General features: G+C 37.6%; 1 long non-coding RNA gene across 4 annotated transcripts in view; it reads left to right on the forward strand.

Moving 5' to 3' along the window:
* Positions 1-4,167, forward strand: part of LOC103794506 (uncharacterized) — a 95,970-nt gene extending 91,803 nt beyond the window's left edge. For all 4 annotated transcript variants that reach the window (XR_013520177.1, XR_013520178.1, XR_013520176.1 and 1 more), the window contains one exon: positions 991-4,167. This is a non-coding gene — a long non-coding RNA (uncharacterized LOC103794506). The remainder of the gene's footprint in view (positions 1-990) is intronic.
* Positions 4,168-16,494: the final 12,327 nt, after the last annotated feature.

Below are 16,494 nucleotides of genomic sequence, written 5' to 3' on the forward strand. Positions count from 1 at the left end.
TCTCTTGTTAACTTGTCTTGTGTCAATTTGATTCCTAGACCCAGCTGAAGATCTCATTTAAGAATTAGGATGGGTAGAAGTGATCTTGAAACTCCCGGACAAATCTAGGAGATTAAGTAACTGGTTTGTGTTTCATAGTTAATAAATAATAAAGGCAAATTTGAATTATTTTCTTAGAAACTCAAAAGCCCTGCTTTTACTAGTATATTACATGGCCTAGAAGGGAAAAAGGGGTGATACAGACAAACTTTGACAGCATCACAATTTTATGTCACAAATACTTGCCCAAAACTACACAATTTTATTAGACTGCAAATCAGGTGCACTAGTGGAATATAATGTAAAATAAGATGTATTTTTGATTTGACAAGCCTCAGCGGAATAGGGTGGGAGTGTACAAATTTTCATAAAAGCCCAAAGTGCTTTTTGGGAGATAAAACATTGCAAATTTCCAAGCCAGCTTTCAGCACCAGACTCATGTGGATGCTCAAGTGTTATTTATTACACTGGCAAAACAAGAGGGACCAAGGCTGAAAATCATGAGTAAACCCTGGAGAGGTGACTCAGGGAGAGTTTTAGAACATTCTCACAGTGGAAAGTTAGAGGTTCACAGTTACATTTATTTGATTATTATAAAAATGTGACCTAAGATATACCAACAATGGTGGTAAGTGGGGCATAGCTACAAACATGTCATCACCTGGAATGTCCCATGAATGTCCCTTTTTCCTCTAAGATGTTATAGTTTCCCTTAAGGATATTCTTTTCTCTCTATTCTACTCTTGAAAGCATTTCAAAGCCCCTTATTCTGAATTCAGTATGTTGTAGCCAGTGCCACCCAAATCCCTCAGGGACTCCTTAATACTTTGGGGGCATCCTTTGAAACTTTTAATTCTTCCTCCCACTATTGGGACTGGCCAGGGTTGTAGTGCCATTGGGAGGAGAATCAGTACCTGCCTCTGACCTGGTCCCATTTTATCCTGTTTGCAGTGCTCTCCTGTTCTGTTCTCTGACCCCATGATATGACCACCCAGATTTTCTGAGGAGCTCTGGGATGCATGCCTCTGAGATCATCTTAGAATCCTGGACTGGGACTCAGAGCCAGAAGAGTGACGTGATGAGAAGATTGTTCCTGCTGGCCAGCATGGTACTTCCTTTGGAGGATCAGGAGAGATTTTGGATGATTCTTATTCCCATATGACATAAGATGAACTCAGGGCTCTGGCTATGGAAAGAGTTGGGGTTCAACTCCAGTCCTTGGCCTTATGCTGCATGAATGGGCCCATGCATCCACTCAGGCCCAACTATGTTCTAATTGTGGTGCCACCTGTGGTCCATGGCACTAAAGGGCTGTGATGATGGCAGCAGGTATCTTTAACCCTGTAAGCATAGTCTCCAACTGACAACCAGGGCTCCATCCCAACCTCTCTACAGGTTCTATGCCAGGTATCAGGCACTTCTCCTGGGATGGCCTCACCTATCTCCCTAACCCTCCTTTCTGAGAGCTTTTGAAACCATTTTTCTGCCACACTAAGGACCCATTCTAATCAATGACTTTTCCTGCTTCTGACAGATGTGGCAATGCCTTACTCCTCCTGGATGACCTTAAAGTGTGCATTTTGAATGGCCCTTCCTTCAATGAATGGGATTTTTTTTTTTTTAAATCATGCCATTGGGCCCTTCATGCATTCTCCTTGCTGGTGGTAGTGGTATGCAGAAAGCAGGGATGGTCAACATGAAAAGATATCACACTTCAGGAATGCAGTGAAAATGGCTTCATAAGTTCAAGAGAAGACACAGTTGGAAGAAGTATTTTCCTGTTTCTAGAATGTAAAAAATTCTAAACAGTAAATTTAATAATCAGAAAATGAATTGTGATTCATATTTTCCTTAGTACTCTGGGTAAGACCTGTATTTGTGATCATTAATGAAACAGCAACAACCTTTGAGAGAATCATTGGAAGCCAATATTCATGGGTGGCACAATGAATGATTACATTATTACATGAGTAATAATGTAACCAGCATTAAATAAATGGTATTAGAGAACTGAAGAGGGAAGAAAATTCATCATGTTTCAATATAAAAGTTACCAAAGAGCCATGTCATTATGAGTAATAACAGCATTGCTGCATTTTTCTCTTAGTAGGAGATATGAAATCAGCCAGGAATGGAACATTTAACAATAAAGAACACCAAGAGATTGTTCTTGGGCCTGAACAGGAAGAGGTTTTGGGTGCACACTATGAAGTATTTTTGCATGCAATGATTGGACCATAAACAAATGCATAAGTATTTGTTCTCTATCCACTATTTTGAAACTTTATTCAGATAACTGAATATACCTAACAGGCCTGTGAATTTCTAAATACGTTTAAGGTCCAATTGTTTATATTTTAATGTATATAAAAGGTATACTTTCCCAGGGTTCTGCATGTCTCAGGGGTGCCCTAATATTAGCAGACAGTCCCAAAGGAAACAGAAGGTACTATGGGATGTCTCCATTATAAAGGAATCTGAATGTATGGAAACACAAGTGCTTTCAGAGAAAAATCAGTGTGTATTCCTAATTGGTAGGCTGAGGGCATAGTCTGAAAGAGAAGAAACTCCAAAACATTAATCAGGGAATAAATGAATAGACAACTTATTGTGCCAGTAAGAAAAAGGGTAGCATCAACATGAACATTAGATACCTCCGAGTGCTAAGCTTTAATAATGGCGAGGGACATAGTTTAACAGTAGGCCCAGGTCTTGATTACTTTTCCTAATGAGAGTGAAGCACAGCATGGAAAAGTGACAACTTGAGATAATTCAAAATGTCACATTAGTTTTGAGTTTCAATCTCTTCCACAACCAGTCTTCATAAAAACTGCTAATGAGTAGTAAATTGGACTGATTTGAGTTTTACTTCGATTTGCTTCTTGAGCTAATCTTTAGAGAAAGGGTTTAAGGCAGTAGGATGTCATGGATAGCGAATGAGAGCAGAATTCAAGCAACCTGAGTCAGAGCCTTTGCTCTACAATTAACAGTTCGTGTGGCCCAGGGCAAGAAAACAAAGAAATCAGCTGTTTATGAACATCTGTCAGGTGCCATGCACCGTGCTAGGTCAGAGGAGACAGATGAACAAGACGGGCCGCCCCCCAACTGCTCACAGACTGGCAATGTAGACTGAGATGTAAAAGGATAATTGGAATATATTGTGATAAGTTTCTTATAGAATTATGAGCAAAGGACTGTGAGAGTCCAGAATATAGTGTGATTAAACAATGAGAATATCAATAAGTATACATGTTAGTCAGTGCTGTAAATAATGAAAGTCGCATATGTAATTTTAGCATTTCTAGGAAGTACATTGAAAAGATTAAAAAGACACAGGTGAAATTAACCTTAATAATATGTTATATTTAACCCAACAGATTCAAAATAGCATTTCAACATAAATAGATATTTCAACATAATAACGAAATAGCATTTCAACATAAATATATATATAAGTTAATTTTATATCTATTTGTTAATGAGATTTTATATCTATTTAATATTTATCAATACAATTTATTAGTTTTATATCTATTAGTGAGAGAGTTTACATTTCTTCTCTAGGTCTGTGAAATTCAGGGTCTATTTTCTACTGTAGCACATGTTAATTTGGACTAATCACATTTCAAGTGCTCGGTAGCCACATGTGGCTAGGGACTACTATCTTGAGCAATGCAATGATAAGTCTGCACTTATGTTGGAAAAGACTTAAGGCAGGGATCCCCAACCTCCAGGCCACAACCGATCCATAGCCTGTTAACCCAGCCACACAGCAGGAGGTGAGAGACGGCCAGCAAACAACATGTCATTTGTATTCACAGCCACTCCCCATTGCTCTTCTAACCACCTGAGCCCCCACCTTCTGTCAGATCAACGAAGGCATTAGATTCTTATAGGAGTGCAGACTTTATTGTCAACCTCACACATGAGAGATCTAGGTTATACTCCTTATGAGAGTCTAATGCCTGATGACCTGTCACTGTCTCCCATCACCTCCATATGAGATTCTCTTGTTGCAGGAAACAAGTTCAGGAATCCCACTGATTCTACATTATGATGAGTGGTATAATTATTTCATTATATATTACAATGTAATCATAATAGAAATAAAGTGCACAATAAATGTAATGTGTTGGAATCATCCCAAAACCATCCCCTGTACCCCCAACAGTTGGTGGAAAAATTGTCTTCCATGAAACCAGTCCCTGGTGCCAAAAAGGTTGGGAACTGTTGACTGAAAATATTTCTGCATTATTTAATGAGGAATTCCTAGCTTAACCTAAGAACATTTGAAAAACACCTAGAGATGTTTAATGTTCTACAGCAATGGTTCCAATGCATGACTTCACAAACTTATAATGATACTGATAAGAATCTCATGGGAAATGTAAAAAGACACACTCTCAGGTTCCTGAGATTCTGAATCATTGAGTTTTGAGCAGATTTTAGGAATATTTACATATACGAAAATCATTGATTAGTCCTAGGTTTGTCCAGGTTGGGAACTACTGGCCAGTAAGCTCCTTATAAGTCACCTGTGGAAATCAAAAGGGCAATTTGATTTCAGGTAGCATTAGCAGAATGATCTTCCTCTGTGTGAATGGCCACAAGTGAAGTGTTTTTGTTGTTGTTGTTGTTATTGTTTGTTTGTCTTTTAAATTATACTTTAAGTTCTGGGATACATGTGCAGAATGTGCAAGTTTATTACATAGGTATACACATCCTATGGTCGTTTGCTGCACCCATCAATCCTTCATCTACATTAGGTATTTCTCTTAATGCTATCCCTCCCCAAACCCCACACCCCCAACAGGCCCTGGTGTGTGATGTTTCCCTCCCTCTATCCATGGGTTCTCATTGTTCAGCTCCCACTTATTAGTGAGAACATGTGGGGTTTTTTTGTTCCTGTGTTAGTTTTCTGAGAATGATGGTTTCCAGCTTCATCCTCCCTGCAAAGGACATGAATGCATCCTTTTTTTAAGGACTGTATAGTGTTGCATGGGGTTTATGTGCTGCATTTTCTTTATCCAGACTATTACTTATGGGCATTTGAGTTGGTTCCAAGTATTTGCTATTGTGAATAGTGCTGGAATAAACAGACATGTGCATGTGTCTTTATAGTAGAATGATATATAATCCTTTAGGTATGTATCCAGTAATAGGATTGCTGGATCAAATGGTATTTCTGGTTCTAGATCCTTGAGGAATCACCACACTGTCTTTCACGATAGTTGAACTAATTTAAAATCCCACCAACAGTGTAAAAGCATTCCTGTTTCTCCACATCCTCTCCAGCATCTGTAGTTTCCTGACTTTTTAATGATTGCCATTCTAACTGGTGTGAGATGGTATCTCATTGTGGTTTTGATTTGCATTTCTCTAATTTCTAGTGATAATGAGCTTTTTTTTCTTATTTGTTGGACACATAAATGTCTTCTTTTGAGAAGTGTTTGTTCATATTCTTTGCCCACTTTTTGATGGGGTTGTTTGTTTTTTTCTTGTAAATTTGTTTAAGTTCCTTGTAGATTCTGGATGTTAGCCCTTTGTCAGATGGATATACTGCAAACATTTTCTCCCATTCTGTAGGTTGCCTGTTCACTCTGATGATAGTTTCTTTGGCTGTGCAGTATTTCTTGAGAAACTACATTGCTTGTCTTCCTGGAGTGGTGTGGTATCTGGAGCCAGCCCTGACTTCAACTCTTATTACTCTATCACTTCCTCAGCCTAGAATGGATGGCATCTCTACACTAGGCTTCAGGAAGGTATGCAGGTTTTATTTTTCCCTTTGGGTCACATTTTTTTTTTGTCTGATGTTTTTCAGATGAATTATCTCAAAGTTGGCTATGCATTACAGTCATCTAGATAACATTAAAATTATTTTTCATGGATTCCGTTTTGAGCAGAGGAAGTGGAGCCTAGAACTCTGTATTTTTACATATTCTTCAGTAAGCACTTGGTGTGTGGAAAAACGTTGGCAGAGGCAGTGACCTAGAGAATTATTTGAAAATGTGTTGCTAGGGTTTCTGGTTCCATTGATAGATTTCAGCTTTGTTTACTACCATATACAGTATGAGTTAATGGCCTACGGCAGTCTTTGTTTGATATTTGCCTCTGCAGTTTACTAACTGTATGATCTTGTTAAGATATTTACCATGTTCAAGATTGTGCTTCCTCATCAGTAGGGTGGAGATAATAATATTCAGTTTGAGGGCTATTGTTTGAGTTCTCAGGCTCAGGTCTTGGTTCTTCTTCATGTTTAATCACTCTGATCTCATCTAGTCTTGTGGCTTGAAATAGCACCTACAGCTGATGACTCCCAAATTAACATCTCTAATCTGTCCTGTTCTCTAATCCATACTAATTTACATGAATATCTGATAGGCAGCTCACATCTAACATGCCGAAAACATAACTCTGTAATCAATTTCCAGAATTGTTTTTTAACTCATCTCAGTAAATGGCAACTCTGAAGTTCTAGTTGTATAGGTCAAAAGCCATAGTCTCACTTTGATTCATTTCTTTCTCCTATACTTCACATTAGTAAATGTTACCAACTCTGCTTTTAAAATACCCAGAATTTGGTAACATATCACCAACTCTACCATTGCCACCTTGGTCATTTCTAACCTAGATTATTTCAATGGCTTTTCAACATTTCCTTGCTTTTGTCCCTCTGTTCCCCAACTGTCTGTCCTCAGTAGAGTAGCCAGAGTGACACTTTGGAAACTTAAGTCAAAATCACATTACTGCTCTGCTCTACTTGAGATGGGTTCTCTTTTAGAGTAAAACCTCAAATCTTTAAAACCACCTACAAAGCAACATTTGACCCGGAATTCTGTTTCTTCTCCAATCTCAATTTCTCCTTATTTTCTCCTAGCTTATTCTTTAGGCACATTTGTGCATATCCTCTAAAACAACAAACATAGCCTTATTTCTGAGTCTTTGCAAATGTCATTTCTTTTCTGTCATATTCTTCTTCCCTCAATGTTCTTTGTTTTTTGTTTTTGTTTTAAGATGGAGTCTTGCTCTGTTGCCCAGGCTGGAAGTGCAGTGGTGTGATCTCAGCTCACTGCAACCTCTGCCTCCCAGGTTCAAGCTATTCTTCTTCAGCTTCCCAAGTAGCTGGGACTACAAGTGCATGCCACCATGGCCTGCTAATTTTTGTATTTTTAGTAGAGACAGGGTTTCACCATGTTGGCCAGGGTGGTCTTGAACTCCTGACATCGTGATCCGCCTGCCTTGGCCTCCCAAAGTGCTGGGATTACAGGCATGAGCCACCGCACCTGGCCCCCACAGTGTTCCTCACTTCCTTCAGATTTCTGCTTAAATTTCACCTTCTCTGTAAAGCCTACTCTGATATTCATATTTGAACAATTTTTCTCCCTTCCTTGCTGATATTTCTTTTATCCCTTTTACCTTTTGCTTATTGTCTACTTCTCTTTACTAGAATGTAATCTACCCAAAGGCCAGGATAACAGTTGGTTTTGCTGATACATATACTCATTGCCTAACACAGTAAATGGCACATATAAGGCACTCAACAAGTATTTGTTGAATAAATAAATATATGTCAATACCAAATATATAGTAGAGGCTCATGTAAAGTAACAAGCTTTCCCTCCTTTGACTGAGAGGTAGACTTTAGTTAGCCAGAAATTTCGCACTTTAAAATTTTTGGTCGAGAATATTTGAGATTTTAAAAAATAACTAGGAAGCTGATTAGGTTGGTGAGACTTTCATGAGAGTTGGAGTATTAGTTGAGCAAGCATTTTGAAACAGACTCTTTGGCTGAGACATTGGGTCTCTATTTTCATAGGACTTCCACTAACTCACAGATTTATGCTAAAATTCCCATTTCTTTTTCTTCCTTCTAGTAGACATCTATAGATTTTACTACCAGTTCCTCCATTTCTAGGAGTTTTACCACTGACTATCCACATGATTGTAGCAGGGGTTACTATGTTAGAAAAGTGCGAACATATCTCATTTAAATTTGATTGAATCAGGGGTGAGCATTTACGCATAACCAATGAGTCCCTCCCTGTGCAACTTGGACTTCTAACTAGTATCTTTAAAGATACATACAGTGGATTCAACTGTGTTCCTCAAAAAGGTATGTTTAAGTCCTAACCTCTGACACCTGGGAATGTGATCTTATTTGGAAATAGGGTCTTTGCAAATACAGTCAACTTGTGGTGAAGTCCGAGGAGCAGAGGAAACCAAAAGAGAAAAGAATGATACTGGTATGCCAAGAGGGTTTTCTTTGAGCCATAACTGAGTCCTTGGTCCTAATTTTACAGCCAGTTCTCAAGTTGGCTCACACTAAATTTTCAAATTAATTTGAGCTGGTTTCTGCTACTTGCAACCAAAGAAGCCTCATCCATACATGTCTCCTTCAGAGGGATTTATTTTGTGAATCTTCTTTTCCTTCAAGATTCTCCATATCTAAAAACATAACTAACCCTTCCCTACTATTTTAATTAACACCATTTAAACCAAGCATTCCTGTTTATCTCTTAGGACTCAACGTGAACCATTTGCATGAAACTTAAATAAATGCCTTTGGATTTGAAAATGACTCCCTCACAAAGACAGTTAGAGTCTCTACCATCTGTAAAATGAGAAAAAACTATTATCAGTAAAAAATCTTTCTAGCTCTATGACTTCTTTAGAGACCATTACACTGGAGTGATTTCTGAACTCTTTTTCTGTGAACTTGCTATGTGTAAAGTACTGTTCTGAACACTGAAGGAATGCAGAGATAAATGAAACAATGTTACTTTCCTCAGAGAGTTTAGAGATTAGTGAGTGATGAGACCTAGAAACAATACTTTAAAAACTAGGATGACATGAACCAAGTGCTGCAATAGAAGTACCATCAATGGGTTGAGAGGAGAGCACGACTATTTCCAGCTGGGTTATTATTGCTGCCTTGATGGATGAGTAGAATTTTGATAGATGGAGCTAGATGGTCTATCCTCCCCTAAGAAAACTTACATTAGGTGTCCCTGTTAAATACTCTCATAGCTTCCTGTATATCTCCCTAATCATGGTGTGTTTTAACTATTCTACTGCAAGCTCTGTAAGAACAATAATCACATTTGTTGTGGCCAGTGTCGTAGCTTCAGAACTTACCATTATGTGTGGTACATAGCAGTTTTCAATAAATGCTTTGTGCATGAATGCATCAACTTAGTTATAAGTCCATGCCACACAGAGAATGGACAGAGGGTGACTCTCTGTTTGAGTGGTTTTAAGGACACCAGTAGGAAGAGCTCATGCAGTTTTATTCTAGCGCATTTACATTAATGTGACTACGCCTCATATGTTTCCTCCTTTCTGTTTCAGCTAGCAGATTCTCACTATTGCTCTGTTCAGGTTTCTGAAGGGGGGAAAATGTTTGGCTAATTTGTCCATCTTTTCCAGTTAGGCTATACATGTCATTGGCCAGATAATATAATGACTATCTATGAGTCATGTGTCTACCTCTAGACCAATCATTCATAGCTATAAGGTGGTTCTGTAGTTCAAAACATGAATGTCTAGACAGTGTGATCTAGTTGTGCAATAGATTTGTTTAGATGGGAATTTCAATGGGGAAGACAGTAACTGATTTATCTGGAACATTCTTTCTCATAATAACCTAATATGTGTAATTTAAAAAACCTCCTATCCATATTAATTATAGCTACATTAGAGTTTGGTGGAGAATACTAAGTAAATCATCAGATGAGCTGATTAAATTGATGGAAATACTGGAAACTGAGACAAGGTATATATTTTCATAAGTTAAAGTGAAGATGAATGGTGGGGGTGAGAGCATAATAAAAAGCCACTACAAACACACATGAATTCTTTAACGGTATCCAGTTTGACTGCATATGTATACATATAGATGTTGGAGATACTTCTTGGCAGCTGAGATGTGATGAAAGAGGGAGGAAGCTGAAATTACTGCCTCGCATGAATGTTTGAGATGCACTTGACATTCATTTAACTCTATTTTTCTGCCTTTTTCTTAATCTGAGTAATTTTTATAAATCACTTTACAGGCCCACTGTCGATAAGAAAAGCCCATTTCCTTAACTGTGCTCTGAGACAGGATATGCACATTTTGGTACAGCTGTCTTTGGCTGATTTTTCCTCATTCTGTCTGACTACACTGTAAGATGGTTCCTTGCTATTTCTTACTGTGTGTGGACTCAGGTTGAGAGAAGTGATCAACGATCTTCATTGTATCTATTTTCATTGACAGTAATATAAAGGCAAAACTGACAAAGAAGTGAAGCTAAGTATAGCAGTAGGTGATGGTAGCAGTAACATTCAGCAGGCTGAAGTTAAGGATTTCTTCAAGACAATTTGTACCCTATTTGCTACAGTCTACAACTATTGGCCGTCCACAAGAACAAAATTACTGATAATTTCAACTATCAAAAGGACTATATTTGAATTGCAGCTCTCCCCCTTGCCCTCAGCATGTATAATTCTGTAGCTGAGACTATTGGTTTCTAACTAATAATCATGTTTCCCCCCATTTCCTTGCTGGAAAAGCCCTTGATTGGTCCTTAAAGAAGCCATTAAGCTGCTGAAGTAACAGGAACATTTTAAGATTTATTATATAATTTATTATTATTTTGAGTTGTTTTCTTCTAGTTGCAGTTGAAAGCTTATAGAATGACCCTCTGGATACTTTTTTCCTCTCTTCTGCTACTCAGTTTCCTTATTTACATCTCCCTCTCCTGCACCAGACTTAAGCTGAGCAATACTCACTATTATTAAGAGACAATAATGAATATACATGGTCCCCAAATTAAGATAATTCAATTTAGGACTTTTTGATCTTATGGTAGTGAAAAAGCCATACATATTTAATAGAAATTGTGGAAGTTTTCTCTTGGCTTAGCATTGAGCATGCTGCCCCCATGTATAGCCATGTCCTGAGGAACAAATGAAGAAAGATTGACAGTCATGAAAGGACTTCACTTCTCCTCTGGCTCATCCACCGTGGAGGTTTTCACAGGACTGTAAGCCCTACCTTCCCCACCTAATGTCATTCACTTATCTGTTCTTCATTTGTATATCAGACCACTTAATTTTTCATCTAATTGAGACCAGGTATTAAAATATTAAAAGACTCAATCTTACTGAGAGGTAGGATCTAAAATTAATCATTGTGTTGTTCCACTGGCCATTTGAGAAGGTACAGGAGTTTGAACTCTAGGGCCTCTAACAATTTCAGTTCAGAGTATTAGAAAAGTCTGAATATGGGTATGGTCAATTTAAATTTTTGACAAGGATGGAATCTTATTCAGGGTTATCTTTCTAGAAGAACTAACTAGGTATACTTTTCTGCCATTTCCTTCTGAATGGGGTGCAGGTTGGGTTGGATTTTCAAAGAATTTAATCTTAATCCTTGTGTCCTGTCTGTTTTGAAGTTATATCATTTTTTTTTCCTGGACAATGTAGATAAAAGTTTCATTTAATGACTAAAATCAAAGTAACCATCTCAATTCCTGCTAAGAGAAAAAGTTTTCCTTAGGCATGGGCATATCATATGAAAAAAATCTTTCCTTTTGTTTTCTTTCTCCCCAGAACAATAGCATCTTCTACTATAGACAGTTAGTTTTAAGTCTCTTTGGAAGAGGACTAGGAAAGGACGTATGATGTAGAGGAATTCTCTGTGACAGGAATGGGAAGAAAAATACAGATATTTCCATTCCAGAGGAAGACAAAGATAGATGGAATATAATAGGGACAAGGTCAGATGTTAGTGATTTCTCTCCATGTGCCCCACCTGCCCCATCAAGATTATTCTTGAAAAGGAGGAGCAGAGTACATAATGAACACAATATATAGAATTTTTACAGAAAGTTGAAATAAAAAGAGCTTGTGTTCTACTTTTCCATTTGGGTTTCTGGGAGGATGCTACTTAATGAAATCACTCACATTTGCATTGGTGTGTGGATGGGTGCTGAGAAGAGGGATGGTGGCGTAGAGAGCAGGCTGGATACCAGGCATCTCCCTTGGCTTCACATGGTATAAAAAAGGGTGCAGAATGTCCTTGAATAATCAGAAGAAATGACGCAGAGAAAGCTAAGAGTAGAGAGCCAGAAGGCTGCTTTGGACAGGGGCCATATGGAGAATGTAGCTGAGAATTTAGATACTCTGTAATATGAGTGGGAGCCAGGATGGGCCAAGTCATTAGAGTGGGCATGGAGGTTTTAAAGCTTTCTGAGAAAAATAGCCCAAGTTTCACCAGTCATGAATTTTAGTAACAGATTCCAAGGGCTTTTAAATAATCATAAGGGGCCAGGAACGTTTTTATGGATGCTTCTGAGGTTCCAGAAGAAGGAACAAAAGACAGTTTTCTGATTTGGGGTTTCTTCTTTCCTCCATCATTAGGGCACTGAAGACACTATTTGTATTCAGAGGCTATGTTGGTTTGGAGAAGGGAAGGTGGGAGAAACCTTAACAAGTACCAGAAGAGATTATGTGAATCTGACCATTTAAAGGAAACATGTCTGAGCTACAGGCATACCTTGTTTTATTGCACTTTGCCTTGTTGTGCTTCACAGATACTACATTGTTTACAAATTAAAGGTTGCTGCAGTGCTGTTTGATAGTATTTTACCAACAGTAGAACTTCTTTCAGAATTAAAGTCAAATCTCTCAAACTCTGCTGCTGCATTATACTTTAAATTCTTTATTGTTATTTCAATGAGTTCACAGCATCTTCACCAGAAGTAGTTTCCGTTTAAAGTAACTACTTTCTTTCGTCTTTACTCATCCAAAAGAAGCAACTCTTCATCCACCTAAGCTTTATCATGAGATTGTAGCAATTCAATCACATCTTCAGGCTCTACTTTTATTTTTTTTTATTTTTTTATTTTTTGAGATGGAGTCTTACTCTGTTACCCAGGCTGGAGTGCAGTGGCATGATCTTGGCTCACTGCAACCTCCACCTCCCAACCTCAAGTGATTCTCTTGCCTCAGCCTCTCAAGTAGCTGGGATTACAGGCATGTGCCACCATGCCTGGCTAATTTTTGCATTTCAGTAGAGACGGGATTTCACCATGTTGACTAGGCTAGTCTCGAACTCCTGACTTCAGGTGATCCACCCACCTTGGCCTCCCAAAGTGCTGGGATTACAAATATAAGTCACCACCCCCAGCAGGCTCCACTTTTAATTCTATGTCTTGACTATTTCTACCCCATCTGCAGTTACTTCCTCCAGTGCTGTCTTGAACCAATTAAAGCTATCTATGAAGGTTGAAATCAATTTCTTCCAAACTCCTTTCAAAAGGCTATAGTTTATTTTGCCCAGAACCATCTGGAAAACTTACTATCTGGGGCAACTATGGCCTTCCTTTAGTGTATTTTTTAAATAATAAGATTTTAAATTCAAAACGACTCATTGATCTATGGGTTGCCGCATGGGTCCTGTGTTTGCAGACATGAAAACAACATTCATCTCCTTGTACATCTCCATCAGAACTCTTGGGTAACTAGATGCATTGTTATTCACCAATAATGTTTTGAAAGGAATCTTCTTTTTCCCCCAAGCAGTAGTATCAACAGTGGGCTTAAAATACCCAATAAACTGTGCTGTAAGCAGATGTGCTGTCATCCAAGTTTTATGGTTCCATTTCTAGGACACAGGCAGAATAGACTTAGCATAATTCTTAGGGGCCCTGGGATTTTTGGAATGATAAATGAGCACTGGCTTTAACTTAAAGTCAATAGCTGCATTAACCCATAACAAGAGAGTTCAGCTTCTTTGAAGCCTCAAAGCCAGGTATTGACTTCTCCTCTGTAGCTATGAAAGTCCTAGATAGCATCTTCTTCCAATAGAAAGATTTTTTTATACATGAAAAATCTGTTGTTTGGTGTAACTACCTTCATCCATTCTCTTAGCTACATCTTCTGGATAACACGCTGTAACCTCTACATCAGCACTTGCTGTTTCACCTTGCATTTTATGTTATGGAGACAGCTTCTCTTCTTTAACCTTGTGAAACAACTTCTGCTGGTTTTAAATTTTTCTTCTGCAGCTTCTTTGGCTCTCTCAGCCTTAACAGAATTGAAAAGAGTTGGAGTCTTACTCTGGATTAGGGTTTCATTTAAGGGAATGCTGTGGCTAGTTTGATCTTCTATCCAGACCACTAAAACTTTCTCTAAATCAGCAATTAGACTGTTTTGCTTTCTTATCATTTGTTCACTGGAGTAGCACTTTTAATCTCCTTCAAGAACTTTTCCTTTGCATTAATGACCAGCACAAAAAGCCTAGTGTTCAGCCTGTCTTGGCTTTCAAAATGTCTTCTTCACTAAGCTTAATCATTTCTAGCTTTTGATCATCTAAAATAAGTGAGTGCAGCAATTCCTTTCACTTGAACAGTTAGAGATCATTGTAGAGTTATTAATTGGCCAAATTTCAATATTGTAGTGTCTCAGGGAATAGAAAGGCCCAATGAGAGAAAGAAAGATGGGAGAATGACCAGTTGGTAGAGCGGTCAGAACATACTCAATACTTATCCATAAAGTTCACAATCTTTAGTGGGTGAGAAAATCATGGTGCCCCGATTGAATTACAATAGAAACATCAGAGCTCACTGACCACAAATCCATAATAGATAGAATAGTAATGCAAACATTTAAAATATTGTGAGAATTACCAAAATGGGACACAGAGAGATCAAGTGAGAATAAGCTGTTAGATAAATTGCCTGGCACTAATGGACTTGCTCAACACAGGGTTGCTACAACCTTTCATTTTAAAAAACTCAATACCTGCAAAATGCATCAGTGAACACAAGAGGCAGAGGTGTGCCTGTATAATGTTTCAGTTATGCAAGATGGCTAAATTTTACAAGTCTTCTGTATAACATTGTGTTTATAGTTAATAATACTGTATTGTGTACTTAAAAAAGTTTGAGGATACTAAGTGTCCTTATCATAAAAATTTTTAGTTAAATAGTTAGCCAATTCAATAACTTTCATAATTTACACAGACATATATGTAAGAGGCTGAGCCAGAATTTGAACCCAAGTCTGTCTGACTTTCCTATTATAACACCGTATATAGCAATTGAATCTACCTTGGCAAAATAAAGATGTAATTCCTAATAGGGTCATAGAAGCCAAGAAAAATCTGTCAAAGAAACCATGCTGGTGTAAAAAATAGGACTTGCATAATTTCCCAAGACCAGATGAGGAGAGGGGTGGGAGCTACATTTTCTGTTTATGCAGGAAAGGGCCATTTGCTGCCGAGGTGGATTCATGGCTGAAGAATGTTACCAGTGACTAAAGTGCATTAGTCCTGAGCTCATCCCCATCCAGAGCATAATAGTTTATTTTCCATTCGTCTTAAGTTCTGAGTCCAATACTGTCTAACCTCCCGATATTAGCCATTTTGAAATACAGTGGCATCTTTGGTTTAGATATGAAATGTGAATGTATAAATAACCAGTAGAAATGTTTATTAAGCATAACAAAGTAAGTTTTGCTTTTTTTTTTTAATACCTTTACAGTGTAAAGTAGAAATAGGCATTCTTTTGATAGCAAATTTGTCCAGTTGTATATCCAGTAGATGTCAGCATTGGGCTGTTTCTCATCGTTTAGCATATCTCCATATTGTTTTGAAAGGACCATAAATATTCAGTATAAAATATACTGAGATGTAAAATAGCAGGTGCAGCAAATCTGTGGTGAGGATACATTTAATGGGTGAAGGATTCAATATTCCGTCTATGGAGCAAACAACTGTATATAAAAACCCCATCTGTAGCTTTTTTATCCATGTCCATTTTTTAAAATCAATTTATTTCAACATATCAGAGTATTATTTTGTAGAAGATAGCTTTATAAAATTAAGTGACAAAATGGATTAAAGGCATTGAAAGAAATATAAATATTTGAGTAATTTTAGTTTGCATCTTCTTACATTCAGAAAGGGACACTAAAGAATTTCTAAAAACTCATTGAGATAAATTTTAATCATAAAGTTTTTAGGATAATAGTTCTTGAATTACTCTCTTTTCTCTTCAGTATTAAGATTTTGGCTCCTTTGGAAAACATTAAAACCATTTCTGGTAATGTGCACCCCAATGAAGCCAAATGGATGATTGATCAACATTAGGTGGAAGATAATATGTATAATTCATGCCTCCAGTAGATTCTAGAGTTGACACAAGTATTTTAGATTATTGGCACATAGAACGCAAGTTTCCTAGGATATCACTCAGTTCTGTGGTTGAACTAAGGAGATCAGGCCTGTGTCAAACAGAAATTCATTAAGAAAATGTGAAAACATCCTTATTTCCTTAAGAGTAGAGTCTTACTCATCCAAACTTAGTCAATTCATTTAGCAGCAGAGTGATGGAAGCTGGAAAAAGCTAGAGAAATCATTTAGTACAGAGTCTTGATGAGGAAATTGAAGACCAAAGAGATGAAAAAGAC

The sequence above is a fragment of the Callithrix jacchus genome, chromosome 7 (genome assembly GCF_049354715.1).
Source record: "Callithrix jacchus isolate 240 chromosome 7, calJac240_pri, whole genome shotgun sequence".
In the NCBI taxonomy this organism is placed as follows: Eukaryota; Metazoa; Chordata; class Mammalia; order Primates; family Cebidae; genus Callithrix; species Callithrix jacchus.